The 19,983-nt window shown below is 42.8% G+C and overlaps 1 protein-coding gene across 1 annotated transcript in view; it reads right to left on the bottom strand.

Moving 5' to 3' along the window:
- The window catches only part of GLT6D1 (glycosyltransferase 6 domain containing 1), a 43,230-nt gene extending 42,131 nt beyond the window's left edge, over positions 1-1,099 (bottom strand). Inside the window, exon 1 of the mRNA XM_053373772.1 lies at positions 1,007-1,099. The gene's annotated coding sequence lies outside the window, so the exon portion shown is untranslated. The remainder of the gene's footprint in view (positions 1-1,006) is intronic.
- Positions 1,100-19,983: the final 18,884 nt, after the last annotated feature.

Raw genomic sequence — 19,983 nt, 5'->3', positions numbered from 1 at the left:
GGGGCTCACTCTTAGCCAACAACGGCAGCATGCTACAGTCTTTAAGAGATGAGAAATTCAACATATGAGTTTCAAAGCTTCTCTGTACAGGTGTCAGTCTCGCTGAATGTTTCAACATTCTCCCTCTACCCCCACATACAAAGAACAAACGTCAAAATCCCCTTTCAACATTTCCATTTTTGCACTAACAGGGAAAGCCCAAGCCTCAAAAATTGAATTCTGATGTCTCAACTTTGATTTTATTTATATCTTTTTAAAATATATGCAGGCCAGGGTTGTCAATTCCAGACTGCAGGCGGCGGCGGCGGCGGCGGGGGGCAAGGCTGTGAGGGAAGCCTGGCAAGTTTTGAGAATATATGGGCTTCGAATCTAGCACTTCTTCCTCAAGGCCTCATATGCAAATACTGCATTAGAACGATTGCATTAATTCCGCACACCCCCAGCCGCTTTCTAAGTCTTCTCAGGCAGTTAAAATCTCCTCCGCTAAAAGCATTTCTGAGCATACACTTCTGCGTTTTGCTGGATTCCCGCTCGCCCCGCGCTTTCCTTTTTTGCAACATCATCTTTGCTCTGCGTAAAAGCCCTTTGCAAAACTGCTTATCGCTGCCAGAAAGACAGAGAACAACAGCTACGCTTTCCCCACCCACCTCCCCCAAAACACACACCACCCTTTTTTCCTAATACCATTTCCTGCAGATCAACTGCTTTGGGGCAGACCACCACAAGACGGCAGAAAGAAAGAGAGAGAGAGAGAGAGAGAGAGAGAGAGCCCGGAGGATCCAAAGAACAAGTTCTATGCCCTGGAGACACGTGCGCGTGTGTGTTTGGGAACATATTGGGGGGGGGGGTCTGGAAAGCAGTTTGCCGTACGCCATGCGGGGGGCGGGGACACTCGCTGTATGAAGAGGAAACAAAAAAACCTCATAAATATCACTGGGGCACGCCTGCTATCTTCAGCCTGTCGATCTTCGGAGCCCGAACAGAGGAAGCAGAAGCACTGACAAACCTTGCTGAAACGCCCCGCTGCCGCTTTCTTACAGCCACAGGTCTCGGGAAACGGCCCTTAGCCTGGGAGGCATTGTGGTGCTGATCAGCCGGCAGGATCTCTCCCAGTGCCTCAGGGTGGGGTGTGTTGTTCTTGCCTCTGCTGCACAGCTTTGGCCCAGCTCCTGAGGGCCCGCCTGACTTTCTGTGCTCCCTTCTTCCTGAGCCTTTTGAAAGGGCCTTTTTGGCTCAGCAAAGCACTCTCCTGTCAATCATCATCAGCGTCCTGTCTCTGGCATCTTCTGGGTTGGCATCTTTTTGGACCGGGCATTCTCCGACGTGGAGAGAATCGGACAAAGGGAGATCCCCCCCCCCCCGCCACTCTTGTAACATACAGAGTTCTCAGCTAGTGAAGCTGATTTGGACTGCTGGGTTCATTTGTGTTCATGTGTGTGTGTGCTTGGATTTTATCACATGGCTTGTGGAAAGGTGCGGCCAGCAAAGTGGACAAATTCTCAAATGTGGTGGGATCATAGAATCATAGAGGGGTAGAATTGGAAGGGACTCAAAAGGGTTACCCCCAAACATGCCCATTTGACTGCTTCAGTCTACAGAACTGGCACTATTGCAAGTGCCACATAATATTCATAGAATATTCAGGAAAAGACCCCAAGGGTCATCTAGTCCAACCCCGTGCAATGCAGGAATCTCAGCTAAAGCATCCATGACAGATGGCCATCTTCTGAGGGAGACCGTCAAAACAGCTCTTACTGCCCAAAAATTTATCCTCATATTTAGTCAGAATCTCCTTGTCATTTGAATCTATAAGTTCAGGTCTGAATAGTTTTTCGAAGTTGCAAACGGGAAAAATGATGAATTCTCTAGTGCCTCTAGTTCCTGTGGAGAATATGAGCACCACGATCTGTTTTTCAGATGAACACACTCCTTAAGGACTTAGGAAGTTGTCTTGTGCCAAGTCAGACCTTTGGTTCATTTTGCTCAGTACTGTCAACACTGGGATTGGATCTTCAGAATGTCATAATATTCTTTAGAATATTATGTGGCACTTGCAAGCCCTACCTGGAGATTCTGGGAACTGAATCTTTTGCATAACATGCTTTACCACTGCACCACAGGCTAAAATTTGCTGTCCACAATTTAATATTGAGGTGTGGACAGACAAAGATTGGGCTTTTACCCATAATTTCTAAATAGATGGACTTTTGTGGACAGGGGCAGTGTACTTCTGCATGGCAATTACAGGAGCTAAGTAAGGGCGGGGGACTGTTATCTACACACCACAAATGAGGAAAGCTATAATCTACAATCACATACAGCTATCTGTTAACAACCTACATTCTCCGCAAAAATGCATGACAAGAGCTGTTATCCGTGAAAGAGTAACAAATAAGTAACTATGAACTAATTTTAGGAGAGGTACTTACACCTATAGATTTTATACTTGCTTAAAATATAATGTTCCCTTGCGCACACACCCCATCCCAGAAGCTCACGTACCCTTTCGATTTTTGCGAAGTCCTCCTGGATTTTCTAAAGGTGTTTGACATCTAGTAGCTGCGTCCAGTGGGAGTTGACACTGTAAATAAGAGGGAAGGAAGAAGAACTGGGGTTTCCTGCTGTGGCGGTGAGCATAGTAGCTAAGCAGATGGCTACTTCCTTACTGAGCAGAACACGTGTCACGTTGGGACAGGAGCTCAGCAGCTTACAAACGGGGATATGCTGTGGACCTATAGAAGGCACCCTCTTTTCCCTTTCCCTTTCTCATTTTCTTTTCAAAATATTTCATTATCTAAAAGAGGGGTGGGGAAGCACAAGATAAGAGAAACATTAGTGCATAAGTGTACAAGTAAGATTAATCAGCACGTATGACAAAAAATAACTATTGCCAGAGTTAATCACCAGACCAATATAAATTGATAAACCATTGTAATTTCCTCCCAAAGCTGGAGGGTGGAGCACAGAATGGGTTGGAAGAGGAGGAGGAGGCAGGCCAGGCAAGTGAAGGGCTGGGTACTCCCCCACCCTCTCCTGCACCAGGAGGGGATTGAAAAGGGATGATATTTCCATGCAGGTGTATGTGCACAGGCCATAGGGCAGGGGTCAGCAAACATTTTCAGCAGGGGGCCGGTCCACTGTCCTTCAGACGTCAACTTTGACTATAAATACTTAAGTCATGTGCACACTTTGGGTTGGGAAACATCTTTGACACCTTGACTCTTAGGACTCTCTAGATGAGAGGTCAGTCTGTTACCCACTGCTATGTTCCAGGTCCAGAAGCACAATGGGCAGACATGCTACTGCCATAATAAAGGTAAAGGTAAAGGGACCCCTGACCATTAGGTCCAGTCGTGACCGACTCTGGGGTTGCGGCGCTCATCTCGCTTTACTGGCCGAGGGAGCTGGCGTACAGCTTCCGGGTCATGTGGCCAGCAGGACTAAGCCGCTTCTGGCGAACCAGAGCAGCGCACGGAAATGCCGTTTACCTTCCCACTGGAGTGGTACCTATTTACCTACTTGCACTTTGACGTGCTTTCGAACTGCTAGGTTGGCAGGAGCTGTGACCGAGCAACGGGAGCTCACCCATCGTGGGGATTCGAACCGTGATCGGCAAGTCTTAGGCTCCGTGGTTTAACCCACAGCACCACCTGCATCCCTTACTGCCATAATAAATATTAACAAATCTTTGGATTGAATGCCTTCGTTGCTGCCTTCAAACTTATTCAAGAGAAGTGGCTGATGGTTGAGATCTACCTGTTCGTTTGAGCTCCTGAAACAGTTGCTATAGGGCACTCCCATCAGAGGTGCGCATGGGTTCCTCTGCTCCCATAATTTCTCCAACAGTTCTGAGATATTCCTCCAAGGTGCACTGGGGTTCCGAACCACTGATATACTGAGAATGTTTTGCCTGAAATATGCAGAAGTTGATACCAGTTCTATGTTGTTGTTTAGTCGTTTAGTCGTGTCCGACTCTTCGTGACCCCATGGACCAGAGAACGCCAGGCACCTCTGTCCTCCACTGCCTTCCGCAGTTTGGTCAAACTCATGCTGGTAACATCGAAAACACTATCCAACCATCTCGTCCTCTGTCGCCCCCTTCTCCTTGTGCCCTCCATCTTTCCCAACATCAGGGTCTTCTCCAGGGAGTCTTCTCTTCTCATGATGTGGCCAAAGTACTGGAGCCTCAGCTTCACAATCTGTCCTTCCAGTGAGCACTCAGGGCTGATTTCCTTCAGAATGGAGAGGTAAATCAGCCCTTCTCCCAGTTCTATAGGAGCCCAGATTTTTCCATAATTATGCTCATCCAATGTTTGGCTATTTGAATTTGAGTCACTGGGAATCACCAGCAGGGACAATGCTCTTGCACTCACACTAGATGGTTCTGGCAAGCCTCTCCTTTTGGCCTTAGATAACCGAGATGTTCAAGGATAAAGAAGGCTGTTGTGTCCAACTACCTGTCCAGTCCATATCTTACATTTACATTTTTTGGCTCAGCTCCTGAGCTGGTTGAGTGGGAAATCAACAAGCAGGGCTGGACACACCCTGACTGGTAGTACGGGAAGTGTGTGTGTGTGTATCTTTTTGCTTTGGATTGATTTTTCCATTCGAGCTCATTTGTCATATTTGCAGTTGTGTTTCTTGTTTGTTTTTTTTGTTTCAGTTATTATAAAACTGTCCACAGGGCAAAAAAGCACCTGACGAAAGATAAATGAGATTTGCGTGAGATTTGGAGCATTAAATCAATATTCCAATTAGCGTCATGAATGTGGCACCAGTTTTGTGGTTTTTCTGGATGCTTGTTGACAGAGAGAGAGAGAGAGAGAGAGAGAGAGAGAGAGAGAAAGGAATTGTTCTTGGCTACATGCTAAGTCATGAAAGTGTCTAACTAACAGGGTAAATGTTAGTTTAGGGGGGTGTCAGAAGCTCTGTTAGATATCCCTCCTTTGTCACATGCTCTGGGGGGCAATGTGGGAAATTTAAAATGGCAACTCACTGCATCTTTCTGACCAGCTTAGTGTGTGCTTCAAGGCACTGTTCCTAGTCTGAACAGAAGTTATATAAATTGGGCCTACAAACCAAGAGATTGAAAAAATTGTTTATTCATTCAGGCGCTGGACAGAGCACAAGTTCACAAACTCTGTTCTGTGGACCGCCACTGGTCTACAAGCTTCATTCAGGAGGTACATGGCATTGTCCACATTCACTTTTTCTAATGACTTTTAATTGTTTATTTATTTCTTTGATTGTATTTTATTGTATCGCTGTTTAAATTCTGTGGAATGCAAACTGTGAGACAATAAAATACAGTGTGTGAAATAAAAGAAGCAATTAAAGTGCAATTAAAGTTCATACAGAATCTAGCAATGCACACTACACTGCACATTACAATAGCTCAACCTGAAAAATCATTAAGTGGTCCATCTCCACTTCCTCTATGCAGTGCAAAATTTTATAAACTTCAGTCATGTCGCTTCTTATTTGCCTTTTCTCAAAAGTAAAAGAAACCCCACCCCAAAGGCTGCAATTGTATTACCTCTTGCAAGGGCCAGGTGGGTCTCCAGCATCTTCCATGAAGCTGCCTCCATCATTTACCAAGGCTGAAGTCCATTGTGCTATACAGAGGTTGCTGACGTGTTCATCCTATATTTTCCTCTTGATGGCCTATTTCAAAGTTTGGTCTATTACCTTTCAACCTCCTACTGTAATTTCCCAATGTTCCAAGTGTACATATGTATGCTTTACCTATTAATCACTTTGAAGCATGTCTGCTCATGAAGCAGCATGGCACTTATGCATATAAAAGAGCAGGCTGGTAAATATTAAAGAGAAGTTTCAGGTTTGGGTGTGCCAAAGCAGGGGCAGACACTAAACCTGGGATCAGCAAACTTTTTCAGCAGGGGGTCAGTCCACTGTCCCTCAGACCTTGTGGGGGTCCGGACTATATTTTGAAAAAAAATAAAAATGAACGAATTCCTATGCCCCACAAACAACCCAGAGATGCATTTTAAATAAAAGGACACGACTTCCGGAGGCGGCGCCATCGGTAATGGTGGATTCCCTCTAGTTGTGAGGGAATAGCTCCACGGGAACTGGGTCTAACCGCGATGGCGACCCTCTAGAAAACCACAGGCGGGAGAAGCCTGTGATCGTGGGACTCAGCGGGCACCTTTAGCGCCCCCCTATTTGCGAGGGAACCCCCGCAAGGGGCTCCGGAGCGAAACGGGGAGTCTGGCACGGTGCTGAGAGCCAACTGCTTCTTCTGTGGAGCGAAGCCGCACAGCTGTTGCCGGGGAGCGCTGACCCTTTCCCTGGGACAATTCGGCTAACAAACAACTACCCGTGAGTAGGTCAAGTTTAAAGACCTGGGAATTTAACGAAAAGAGGATAAATTTGGCACTGAAACGGGAAGGTGTAAACAGGAAGTCCACCTTCCTTTTCTGTATATAGATCAAAGCAAAGACTGATCAAGCTTAGACTGGAGAGTTGGGTTTAAAAGGACTCAAATCCTAACGTCAAATCAAAAGACTTCCCTCCCTGAATTGCAGGAGAGGGGAGGGAAGAGGGGAAAGTATATTTTGCCTGCAAAAAAAAAAAAAAAAAGGAGAGAAAAAGGAATAAAGACCACCACTTAACCCTTGGGAATGGACTGCCAGGATTAATAAAATTGACGTACTGAGAATCGCACTATTTATGGACAATGCAACTTTGTGACAGTTAACTCTGCAAGCGAGATACTTTTATTCTGAGGGCTTCTTTGGACTTGGAACTGTTGCTCTTCTTTTGTTGAAGGGGGACTTTGGAAAGTCGGAAAAGATACTCTATTGCAATACCTTGATCGTTACTGTGTCCCCCTAGAGGAACATTGAAATTGTTGCAACTAGCCAGGGGATTTTCCACTCTTGACTGGCCTGGGAAGCTTCTGCTGCAAAACAAGTTTTGGCCGTGGGATTGACCTTGACTTTTAGATCCTCAGATAAAGTGGTATGGCAGACTTGCCTCAGGAAAAGACAACAAGATCGGGAAAGGTTAGACAGCAGCAGACTAGTGTAACGCAGCAGCGCAGAGCATCCGTATCTGCCTCTGCATCTGTATCTGCCCCTTCTGTACCACAAGGAAAAGATCCTGCACAAGGGAAAGATCCTGCACAGGCTGGGTCTAAAGGAATGGCTACTGAAGAGGGATTTACTTCAGTATTAAATAAAATTTATGAAACCTTGGAAAAATTAAGTAACCAAGTTACGGAAGCAACAGCTAAAATTGACCAAAATACTACTAGCATCAACAACCTGGGGCAGAAGGTGAATTCAAATACAGAATCTATTGAAAGACTGTTGCAAGAATCCGCTTCAAATCAAAAGGCAGCTGAGGAAGCAAAGGAAAAAGCGTCGGCTGTAGAGGAAAAGATCCCACCGATATGTAAAGAGCTCAAGGACCACCGGTCGCTTTTGTCCATGATCGAACTTAAGGAAAAACAGACTAATCTGAGGATCAGGGCGGTACCTGAACTTGAAAAAGATAATTTAAGCGACTTTCTTACGCAGGAATTTGCAGAATTTTGGAAGTTGGATGCTAAGCAAGACTTCAAGATAGTAAGTGCTTTTAGACTTGGAAGAGGAGGGAGAAAGAACAGGGTGAGAGACTGTTTGGTTACCCTCCAAACGAAAGAAGAGAGAGACAAAATATTGAGCCTGCATTTCCAGCAGACTTTGGAGATACAAGAATCAAGAGTAGAGATCTTCAAGGATATTCCGAAATATTTATTGGATCTTAGAACTAATTATGGAGATCTGGTGGCCCTCTTGAGAAGAAACAGAATTGTTTTTAGGTGGGAGTTTCCCCAAGGCCTCTCTTTTACTTTTAAAGGGAAAAAAATCAAAATAAGATCAGTGGAAGACAAGGAAAATTTTTTGAGAGATCACAACCTTCAAAAAGAAGCCGAAGAAGAAGAGCCAAGAGCACTAAAACCAGGAACATTAGATTTAGGACCACCACTTTTGGGGCTGGACAAACTAGAGAAAGAGACACCACCGACAGAAGAAGAACAACTACTTGGAGCAGTTGGAGGAAAGTAAAATAATTACACCATGTCTCTGCAATTATTAAGTTGGAACATTCACGGTTTTAACTCCCCGGAAAAAAGGAGGAAAATTTTTCATTTATTGAAAAAGGAGCAATTAGATTTGATTTGCTTACAGGAAACTCATGTGATAAGGCTACATAGAAAAGTATTGATTAATAAAAGATTGGGCCAAGAATTTATTTCATCGGACAAGGTTAAAAAGAGAGGAGTTGTAATTTACGCCAAAGAGAGCCTATCACCGAAATTTATCTTCAGAGATGACCAAGGAAGATATGTGGCAATCGAAATTCAAATTCAAGGAGAGAAATTTTTGATAATAGGAGTTTATGCACTGAATGAGGGGAAATCTGAATTTTTTAAGAAGTTGCATGAGACATTGTTGGACTATATGGACTATAATATCATCATGATGGGGGATATGAACGGAGTGGTGTCTACAAATATGGACAAGTCGCAAAGACAGGTAATTACTAAAGACAGCAGACTACCGAAAACCTTTTTTGACATGACTGACAACATGGACTTAATTGACATCTGGAGAACTAAGAACCCCCTGGGTAGGGAGGGAACTTTCTTTTCTGAAGCCAAAATGACATGGACAAGAATTGACCAAATTTGGATAACTAGAGGACTGGCTCCCAAAATTCGAAAAGCGGAAATTTGTCCTAAAACCTGCTCCGACCATAATGCTGTGAGAATGGAGATGAAATTAACACCAATTGGTTCCTTTAGATGGAGAATGAATGACACCTTGTTTAGAGATCCAGAGGTTACCAAGAAGGCCCAAAAAACTTTGAAAGACTATTTCGAGATAAATTTGAATACTACGGTTGAAAAAAGAGTAATCTGGGATGCAAGCAAAGCGGTTATGAGAAGGTTTCTGATTCAACAGAACGCAATAAAGAAGAGAACTCAAAATGAGAAAAAAGACAAAATTTTGGAGAAAATAAAAGAAGGAGAGAAGAAACTAAGAATGAAACCAAAGTCGCAAGAGATTCTGAGAGAAATAAAGCTGTATCAAGTACAATATATGAAAATGATAAATCAGGAAATAGAATGGAAAATCAAGCAGATGAGACAAAAGACATTTGAATTGGCTAATAAATGTGGGAAACTGCTGGCTTGGCAGATGAAGAAAAGACAAAAACTGAACACCATCACAAACTTGGAAGTGGAAAGATGGAAAGAATATACAGAATCCAGTAAAGATTAGAAAGTGCTTCCAGAGATATTTTAAACAACTATATACACAAGGGCCACAGAAAGAGACTGATATAGACCAGTTTTTAAGAACAAATGGACTACAAAAAATCTCTCAAGAAAATAAATTAATGCTGAATTATAAAATAACAGATCAGGAGGTGGAAGGTGCCATCCAAAATATGCAGTTGGGCAAATTTCCAGGGCCGGACGGTTTAACCTCAAAATATTATAGATCTTTGAAAGATTGGCTAATTCGACCACTAAAGGAGGTTTGTAATGAAATTTTGGAGGGGAAAAAAGCGCCAGAGTCGTGGAAGGAAGCTTATATTACACTTATACCGAAAACTGAGTCTGAAAAAACACAACTTAAGAACTACCGCCCCATATCCCTACTTAACGTGGATTACAAAATTTTTGCAGACATTTTGGCTAAAAGACTGAAAAAAGTACTAGTTGAGGAGATACATAAAGATCAAGCTGGCTTTCTCCTGGGTAGACACTTGTCTGACATATCGGGAGATTCTGGAACAGGAGGGTGACAAACTGAAATTGCAGAGTTTTGAGAAACTAAAAGATAAAGTGCGAAATTGGCTTCATTATTATCAAATAAGGGAGGTTTATAACTTGGACAAAAAAATTGGCTTCCAGGTGGAAAAATCAAAATTGGAAACAGAACTGTTAGATCCCAAAACTAAGACATTATCAAGAATGTATAACTTGTTGTTGAAATGGAATACTCAGGATGAAACGGTTAAATCTGCTATGATAAAATGGGCACAAGATGTTGGACATAACATAATGTTTGCTGACTGGGAACAGTTGTGGACCACAGGTATGAAATTTACGGCATGTAATGCCTTAAGAGAGAATATTATGAAAATGATATACAGGTGGTACATGACACCAGTCAAGCTTGCTAAAATATACCATTTGCCCGATAATAAATGTTGGAAGTGTAAAGAAAACGAAGGTACATTCTTTCACCTTTGGTGGACGTGCCCAAAGATTAAGGCTTTCTGGGAAATGATCTATAATGAAATGAAAAAGGTATTTAAATATACCTTCCTGAAGAAACCAGAGGCCTTTCTCCTGGGCATGGTCAGCCAATTGGTGCCAAAGAAGGACAGAACTTTCTTTATGTATGCAACAACAGCAGCAAGAAGGCTCATTGCGAAGTATTGGAAGACACAAGATCTACCCACCTTGGAAGAATGGCAGATGAAAGTGATAGACTATATGGAATTGGCGGAAATGACTGGCAGAATCCGCGACCAGGGAGAAGAGTTGGTGGAAGAAAATTGGAATAAATTTAAAGACTATCTGCAGAAACACTGTAAAATTAACTAATGTTAATATGATGCAGGATTGAAATGAGATGGTTTTAGTAACAAAATTAAAAGAATATATCAAAGGATTGATAATTAGATGAAAATATGATGTTTAACATGTCAAGATTTATAATTAGGATAAAAACAAAGAGGGAAAGGATTTGCTGAATTAACTATGTGAATTGGAATACAAAAAAGGGAGGTGTGAGGAGGTCAGGAAACGAGTAATTGAAATATAAGACATGAAAAGTTTGATTTATTTTTAATTGTTTTTTATTTTTTATATATTTTGTATTTTTTTCTGTATTTTTGTATCTTTTTTCTTTGTCTTCTTTTTTCTTTTTTCCCCCTTTTCTTATATTGTAATTTTCTTTGTTTGTAAAATCTCAATAAATATCTTTAAATAAAAGGACACATTCTACTCATGTAAAAATACACTGATTGCCAGACCATCTGCGGGCCAGACTGAGAAGGCAATTGGGCTAGATCCGGCCCCCGGGCCTTAGTTTGCCTACCCATGCGCTAAACCCTGCTTCAGTCTTTGAAAAATGACCGTTTGCTCTGGACCACATTCCCAATGTTTGTTCTCTTTTGGTAATTTATAGAGAAGCTATGCCTTTTCAGAAAACGTAAAGTCGCACAAAAGAATCAGCAGGGCTTTTAGAGAATGAGTATCAGAGGAGGGTGTGGGACGCGGGTGGCGCTGTGGGTTAAACCACAGAGCCTAGGACTTGCTGATCAGAAGGTCAGCGGTTCGAATCCCCGCAATGAAGGGCTGAGCTCCCGTTGCTCGGTCCCTGCTCCTGCCAACCTAGCAGTTCGAAAGCACGTCAAAGTGCAAGTAGATAAATAGGTACCGTTCCGGCGGGAAGGTAAACGGCATTTCCGTGCACTGCTCTGGTTCGCCAGAAGTGGCTTAGTCATGCTGGCCACATGACCCGGAAAGTACCAGTATACACCGGCTCCCTCGGCCAATAAAGCGAGATGAGCACCGCAACCCCAGAGTCGGCCACGACTGGACCTAATGGTCAGGGGTCCCTTTACCTTTACCTTATCAGAGGAGGGTAGCACCTTCAAGTTGACTCACACCCTTCATGGTTCAAGTGAACAATCCGCTTCTCCTCACTGTGATCCCATACATTAAATTGTTTCCCAGGAGATCATTAATGTATGAGATCACATGACCCGTTAACATACAGCTGAACTTTCCCCACATTTCTGGGCTCGTCCACACTTCTGCTTGTGGGTGCCCTTGCCTTGGTCCTTTCCAAGGGAAAACCTGCTCTTCGGCACAGGGGTGCCAACTTGAATAAAATATTGGGGGGCCTAGGTAATCCCTGCCCCACTTAATCGATCACATGATGTGGCGTGCACACACCATTTGAATAGCAATGCCCATCAACCTGGGGTGTATGTGCCAAACCTCAAATATTTTATTGGGCGGGGGAGGGACCTCAGTCCCTAGGAGTTGGCTCCTATGCTTTAGCGATAGATAAGAGGAAATGTGAATCAGGGCAAAACTCCAAATTGCCCTTTGCTCCAACTGCACATTCAGTACCAGTTTTCCCCTGCAGCAAAACAGTCAGACATGACAAGGAAGCGTGGATAAGCCCTGAGTCATGTTGTAGGGAAAGAATGGAATCCCCGAGGCACCCTAGAAAATAAATATTGCTGCCCTTTAAAGCTATAGACTCACCAATAGTAGCCTGTACGGTTGGCCTTTCCCATGGATCAGTGCTCAGTTTAGCCACAGTCCCTGGAGATGCCACAAGCTGCCATCAGTCAAAATTCTAAAAACCTTTTCGCTTCCTGGTTTCCACCCGTCACACACGGTTTGCAAAGCACCTGCCTCACTCATTGCAATAATGGTTTATGTAGCCAAGAATAGCTGGAAGTCACACTCAGGTGTGTGTGTGTTGTGTGGGGGGGAACCTTTTATTTTTATTTTTTCATAAAGTTGGGACTAACACTTTAAAATTGCAACTCTTAAGTAGCGATGCAGTGGAACAGTACAGAGACAAATAAGAAAACAGGCTGATTCAAAACTTGGTCCATCATGGGTAGGCAAACTAAGGCCCCGGGGGCCGGATCCGGCCCAATCTCTTTCTAAATCTGGCCCGCGGACATCAGCATAGGAATCAGCGTGTTTTTACATGAGTAGAAAATGTCCTCTTTTTTTAAGCCTTTTTTTTATTTAACAAATAATTTTTATTAAGGACAAATTAGAAAACAAAAGAAAATACAAAGGAAAAGAAAATACATATAACCAAGGAAAAAAATTAGAGAATACTTTGCCTCTTTTCATATTTACAGTTATTTATACCCCTATAAAATGCTATTCACAATAAAGGAGTGAAATGAAAGATAAGATATCAGAAAAAAGAAGAAAAGAACAAAGAAAAAATAAAGAAGTAAAAGAAAAGGATCATAGGTGAAAAATTTTAAAAGTAGGTAAGTATTCACTATACATAGCCGTTTCTCATCTATATTTATATTCAGTTGTATAATTTCATCTTGTCCTTATCTACCTTAAAAAGTGTTGTTGTTTTTAAAAGACTTCCACCGTTTGCGTCACACGTTTTTAATAATCCGTTCGTCAGATCCTCTGTTCTTCATATTTTCCCTTTGGATTTCCTTAATGTCTCACTTTGTATTTTTTATATTACGCACAAGATTATTCTAAACACAATGTGTCCTTTTATTTAAAATGCAACTCTGGGTTATTTGTGGGGCATAGGAATTCGTTCATCCCCCCCCCTCCAAAAAAAAAAAAAGAGTCCGGCCCCCCACAAGGTCTGCGGGATAGTGGACCGGCCCCCTGTTTAAAGTTTGCTGACCGCTGCTCCAGATAGTGTTGGATTTGGGACTTCAACAAGCTGCTCCCTCTGCCCACATTTCCTGCCCCAGTCACCTTTGCAGTCATGAGAGATAAACTGAATTAAAGGCATATTATGGATTGATACTGAAAGTATCAGTGCTGTTATTCTTGTGCCTTAAATGAGCCTTCCAGAAAGACTCAGATTTCACTTCAGCTGTGCTGCAGAGTGCTTAGTGGTTTTTGCATCACAATAAACATCTGTTTTTCTCTCCCTGCTCCACCCCGCTTCCATCTTTGTTGTGTGAAGGAGGTTTTATTGTTCTTTTGCATTGCCGCTCTTTTGTAATGCTGTGCTCTTGTTGCTTTGCTCCCACAATTTACTGATTTTTTCTAAGCCACATTGTAAATATCTCTGAAGCGAAAAGCAGCCGGACTGAAAGTAGTGAAAGCATCACCCCTGAATCTGCAATTGGTTCTCCAGAACATTCTTTGGCAACACAGCGCAGACCACCCCCTCTGCAGCGATCTCCTTTCACACTCCTTTTGCAAAAATGCTCCAGAAATCTTTTATGAAAGAGATAACATTTTCCTTCTAATTAACTGTACCATCTTGGGTTTCCTAGTACTGTGGTACCTCGGTTTAAGAACAGTCCAGTTTAAGGACGATTCGGTTTACAAACTCCGCAAAACCGGAAATAGTGTCCTGGTTTGAGAACTTTACCTCGGTCTAAGAACGGAATCCGAACAGGGGAAGGGCACCAGCGGCGGGAGGCCTCATTAGGGAAAGTGCGCCTCAGTTTAAGAATGGTTTTGGTTTAAGAACGGACTTCCGGAACGGATTAAGTTCGTAAACCAGGGTACCACTGTATTTTAGTTGACCTAGGCAGCTGTTGATATTATGCAGCAGCTTCCCTTGCCTGTCAGTTCCCAAAATGTCACGTGAAGAGGAAGGAGGTACAAACCAATTTGTGGTTAGAGTGTCAGACTAGGACCTTGGAGACCAGGGTTCAAATTTCCACCTGACCATGAAGCTCACTGGGTGGCTTTGGCCCAACCGCTTCCTCTCAGCCCAACCTACCTCCCAGGGTTCTTTTGGGGATTAAATGAGGAGGGGGAGAACCATGTGTTCCACCTTGAACTCCTTAGAGAAAAATGTGTGATATAAATGCAATAAATCAAGCTAGTGGTCAACTGCGTTCATGGTTGGTCAGACCAGGGTAGCTTTTGTTCGCCATCTGTTTTCTGAAATCCTACGTAATGCAGCCAGGGCAACAGCCCACCACAAGCACAAGACGGAGGTATCAGCAGCAAGCGGATGTAAACATAAAGGCTTGTGTAAGTACAAAGAGTCTACAGGAGATAGGAAATGACCTACGCGGTAAGGAGGAAAGAACAACCCTAAAGCAGCCCAATTTTAGTTTTATTTATTTATTGCATTTATTTCCTACCATTTTTCTCTCTAAGGAGATCAAGGATAAGTCAGTTGGAGAACTTTATATTTGCTAGTTCTTTCATTTTTTTGTTTTTGCTTTGCCTTGCAGCTTGGAAGTGAATGAATGAAGCCCAACTTCAGTCTTTTATGTCCCTCCTGATGCAGAGGAATAATGCAGCCTTCATATTTAAACAGGAGAACCATGTTTGCTGTGCAACTGATGATAATCGTGGTTGCCATTCGTGTATGAAATCATATACAGAGACGTGAAAAAGGTGCCCAGTTTTTCCCTGGGCATCACCCTGGATATTTTGTGTTGACTTTTCGGCTATAGCCAGTTTCCAAATGTTTTTGGACCAATATGTAGGCCTTGTAGGTATTTCCAAGTTTGGACAATGGATAAGTGGGCTGCAGTTCTCTATCTTCTTTTTTTGAAATAAAAGCTTGTAATTGTTTTGGTTTAGGCAATGGAACCCTTTGCAATCACAGCCCTCCCATCCTTTTCCTCTTGGCATGTATTATTTATTGTCAGTCAATCACACCAAGGATGTGTCCAAGGTTTCCCTATTGTCAGTTGTCAGAGCTCTGCCATTTTTAAATTTGTTGCTTCTTACATTTCCTTGTTTCTGTAACTTGTCCATTGTTCTTAAAATTGAATTTTAAAAAAGAAACATGGGGGCAGAGAAGGGAATCAACAAATCAAGAGTGTGTGTCAAGAACTGGCTTTCCCAAAACAATGCCTGAAAGACAATCCTGGAACCCTTCTCTGTGTTGGCTGTTGGCGCTGACGGATGTCCACTCACATCTGGAGGCATCAGATATTTTTTTTTGGGGGGGGGGGAGCTGGTCCATAGAAGGGTAACAAGGATAGAAGTCCAGCCTTATAAAGAACAGCTGAAATTTGTATAGAATGTGTAGAAATTTAATAAGTAAGTAAGCTTAAAGGTAAAGGTAAAGGACCCCTGGATGGTTAAACGTAAAGGGACCCCTGACCATTAGGTCCAGTCGTGGCCGACTCTGGGGTTGTGGCGCTCATCTCGCTTTATTGGCCAAGGGAGCCGGCGTACAGCTTCCGGGTCATGTGGCCAGCATGACTAAGCCGCTTCTGGCGAACCATAGCAGCACACGGAAACGCCGTTTACCTTCCCGCTGGAGCAGTACCTATTTATCTACTTGCACTTCATGCTTTCAAACTGCTAGGTTGGCAGGAGCAGGGACCGAGCAACAGGAGCTCACCCCGTCACAGGGATTCGAACCGCTGACCTTCTGATCGGCAAGCCCTAGACTGTGGTTTAACCCACAGTGCCACTCATGTCCTATCAGAGCTAATGGTTGGAGGCTATTCTGGGTAGTGAGTCGAAGGGAGCAAGGCTTTCTCCTACTCCCTCCTCCTGGTTTGGGTCAGTGCCATCAAGTTATGCATGAAGGAAAGGAAAGGCAGTCTGAAGTCCACCAGGAAAGACATAGTGGTTTGACATGCTCTCTCTGCTGAAACCAACACTATGGCTATGTCTCTCCTCCCCACTAGAAACTTAATTTCAGAGGGGACTAGAATATCTGTTGGAGGGTTAATGCTGTGAGACTTTCCTCAGTGTTGTAGCTGTGGAGGACAGGACAGGGGGCAGAGGGCTAGCCAGGCTTTTTGCCTGTATTCCCAAGTGATGTGTAAAATTTTCTGGAGACATCTTCCAATGTCTATAAAAACATAATAAAACATTAAACATTAATAAAACTTCCCTATACAGGATTGCCTTCAGACGGCTCAGGGGTCAGATAACTCCATACCCTCCAACATTTCTCCACTTTCTCCAATGAATATAGAGACATCCTAAGGAAAAGTGATCCTTCATGGATCACTGCCTTGTCGTGGTGAAGGGGCTTCAATAATAATAATAATAATTGGAAGCGGCAGCTTTCTGCTGGCTAAAAGATTGGCTGCTTCTTGAAAATACAGACATTTTGGATTTGGAAGGTTTTAACAATATTTTTGGGTGGCATGCATATTTGTGGTATGACAAGGTTAAAGCACATAAAAGTTTTAAAAACCATATTGTCAGAAAAGCACTATTAAATGTCTGGGTCAGATATAAAGATTTGCTGGAAAACAAAACTCCAAGGTGGCTGTCGCCAATGGAAGCTAAGGCAGTTAAAAAGTTAAATATGGAGTCGAAGTGGCCAAGATATTGGGAAATTCTGGAAAAGGAAGGGGACAAACTGAGATTGCAGAGTTTTGAGAAATTAAAAGGGAAGGTGAGAGATTGGTTGCACTATCACCAAATAAATGAAGTGTTTAAATTGGACAGTAAAATTGGCTTCCAGGTGGAAAAATCAAAATTGGAGACTGAATTGTTAGAATCCAGTACTAAGAATTTGTCAAAAATGTACAATTTGCTGCTGAAATGGAATACACAAGATGAAACGGTTAAATCAACTATGATTAAATGGGCTCAGGACATTGGTCATAATATTTTGTTTGCTGATTGGGAAAAGTTGTGGACCACCGGGATGAAATTCACGGCATGTAATGCCTTAAGAGAAAATATTATGATAATGATCTATAGGTGGTACATAACCCCAGTCAAGCTTGCAAAGATTTACCATTTGCCTGATAATAAATGCTGGAAATGTAAAGAAAAGGAAGGCACATTTTTTCACCTTTGGTGGACGTGCCCGAAGATTAAGGCATTCTGGGAAATGATCTATAATGAACTTAAAAAGGTATTTAAATATACCTTCCCTAAGAAACCAGAGGCCTTTCTCTTGGGTATTGTCGGCCAAGGGGTGTTAAAGACGGATATAACTTTCTTTATGTATGCTACAACAGCAGCTAGAATACTCATTGCAAAGTACTGGAAGACACAAGATCTACCCACACTGGAAGAATGGCAGATGAAGGTGATTGACTACATGGGCTTGGCAGAAATGACGAGCAGAATCCGAAACCAGGGAAGAGAAGCAGCGGAAGAAGAATGGAAAAAGTTCAAGGACTATCTAAAGAAATATTACAAAATTAATGAAAGTTAGAATGATGTTGGACTGGAAAGTAAATGGTTACTATTAGCAATGGTTAAGACAAGGAGAATAAGGAAGATTAGCTTAAATTTAAAGTAAAATAAGGGAAGATTTGCTGAGTAATTGATTAGAATCTGGAATACAGAAAAGGGAGGCATGAGGAAGTCGGGGAAGAAAGGTATAAGAAATTAAGATATGAAATGGTATTTGTTTTTTGTTTTGTTTTTGTTTGTTTATGTATTTGTTGTTTTTATGTTATGTTTGTGTGGTTATAAAAACTGTTTAATAAAAAATATTTAAAATAATAATAATAATAATAATAATAATAATAATAATAATAAATTTTTATTTATACCCCACCCTTCCCAGTTCAGAAAACTGGGCTCAGGGCAGCTAACAACAAATTTAAAACACTTAATTGCAGAAGCAGCATAAATTACAGTATAAAAACATGAATAACAATAAAATTCAAAGTTCAGAAATCAATTTGGGGGAAATCCATCGAATAAGCATTAGATAGTCACCAGGGCTAGTTGGCTGAATTAGTCCTACTTGGGCCAGCGAGGAGGCCAGGGGAGAATTAGCTGTGGGGTCTCAGAGCGGGTGATCTTCATAAAAGCGGAGGGGGAGGGAAGAGAAGGGAAATAAAAGATCAGGCTGAATTCAAATTAAAGGCCAGGCAGAATAGCTCTGTCTTACAAGCCTGGCGGAAGGAGGTTAAATCTTGAAGGGCCCTAGTCTCCTAGGACAGAGCCATCACTCAGAGAAGCTATGAGTTATGCTGTGCAGGGCCACCCAAGACAGACAGGTCATTGTGGAGAGTTTTGACTAAACGTGATCCACCTGGAGCAGGAATCGGCAAGCCGCTCCAATATCCCTGCCAAGAAAACTCCATGGACAAAAACAACAGGCATATAAAAGTTATGATGCTGGAAGATGAGCCCCTCAGGTCGGAAGGCGTCCAACATGCTAGTGAGGAAGAGCAGAGGACAAGTACAAGCATATTCAGAGCTGATGAAGTGGCTGGGCCAAAGCCGAAAGGATGCTCAGTTGTGGATGTGCCTGGAAGTGAAAGGAAAGTCCAATGCACAGGTGTGCACCCTGGGTGTATGTGTGTGGGTTGTTTGTGTGCCAAACTGGGTCTTTGACCTGGGTGAAATAAAGCGTAGTTTTGCCCCTGCTTTCCATCTTATGCAGGGGTGTGGCATTGGGAGGGGCTGCAGGGGCAGTCACCCTGGGCTCACTTTGTACTATGAGGTGGCCTGCTTCACCTGGCTGAAAGAATGGTCTGCATTGCAGGACTCGGACTTACTGGAAGGGTTTGACAACCGATGTGGTTGACATGCATATTTGGCCTATGGGAAAGCTAAAATACAGAGACGCTTTATAAACCACATTATTAGGAAATCATTGTTTGATGTATGGGAGAAATACAAAAGCTTGCTAGAACCCAAATCTCCCGATGGATATCCCCAATAGAGGCCTGTGCAGTTAAGAGGAATAATACCCCAGCAACGTGGCCATCATATAAACTACTCCTAAAGGAAGAAGATAATCAATTTAAGTTAAAAAGCTTTGAGGAAATGAGGAGTACGTAACGGACTGGTTTCAATATCATCAACTATATGAGACATTCAAAATAGACAAACGAAAAGGTTTCGCCACAGAGACTTCCAGATTCAAAGCCAATATGGTGGTGTTGTTGTTTAGTCGTTTAGTCGTGTCCGACTCTTCGTGACCCCCTGGACCAGAGCACGCCAGGCACTCCTGTCTTCCACTGCCTCCCGCAGTTTGGTCAGGCTCATGTTCGTAGCTTCGAGAACACTGTCCAACCATCTCATCCTCTGTCGCCCCCTTCTCCTTGTGCCCTCCATCTTTCCCAGCATCAGGGTCTTTTCCGGGGAGTCTTCTCTTCTCATGAGGTGGCCAAAGTCTTGGAGCCTCAGCTTCAGGATCTGTCCTTCCTGTGAGCACTCAGGGCTGATTTCCTTCAGAATGGAGAGGTTTGATCTTCTTGCAGTCCATGGGACACTCAAGAGTCTCCTCCAGCACCGTAATTCAAAAGCATCAATTCTTCTGCGGTCAGCCTTTATGGTCTAGCTCTCAC

Source organism: Podarcis raffonei, chromosome Z (assembly GCF_027172205.1).
Source record: "Podarcis raffonei isolate rPodRaf1 chromosome Z, rPodRaf1.pri, whole genome shotgun sequence".
Classification (NCBI taxonomy): Eukaryota; Metazoa; Chordata; class Lepidosauria; order Squamata; family Lacertidae; genus Podarcis; species Podarcis raffonei.
This window is presented reverse-complemented; position numbering and strand designations above follow the sequence as displayed.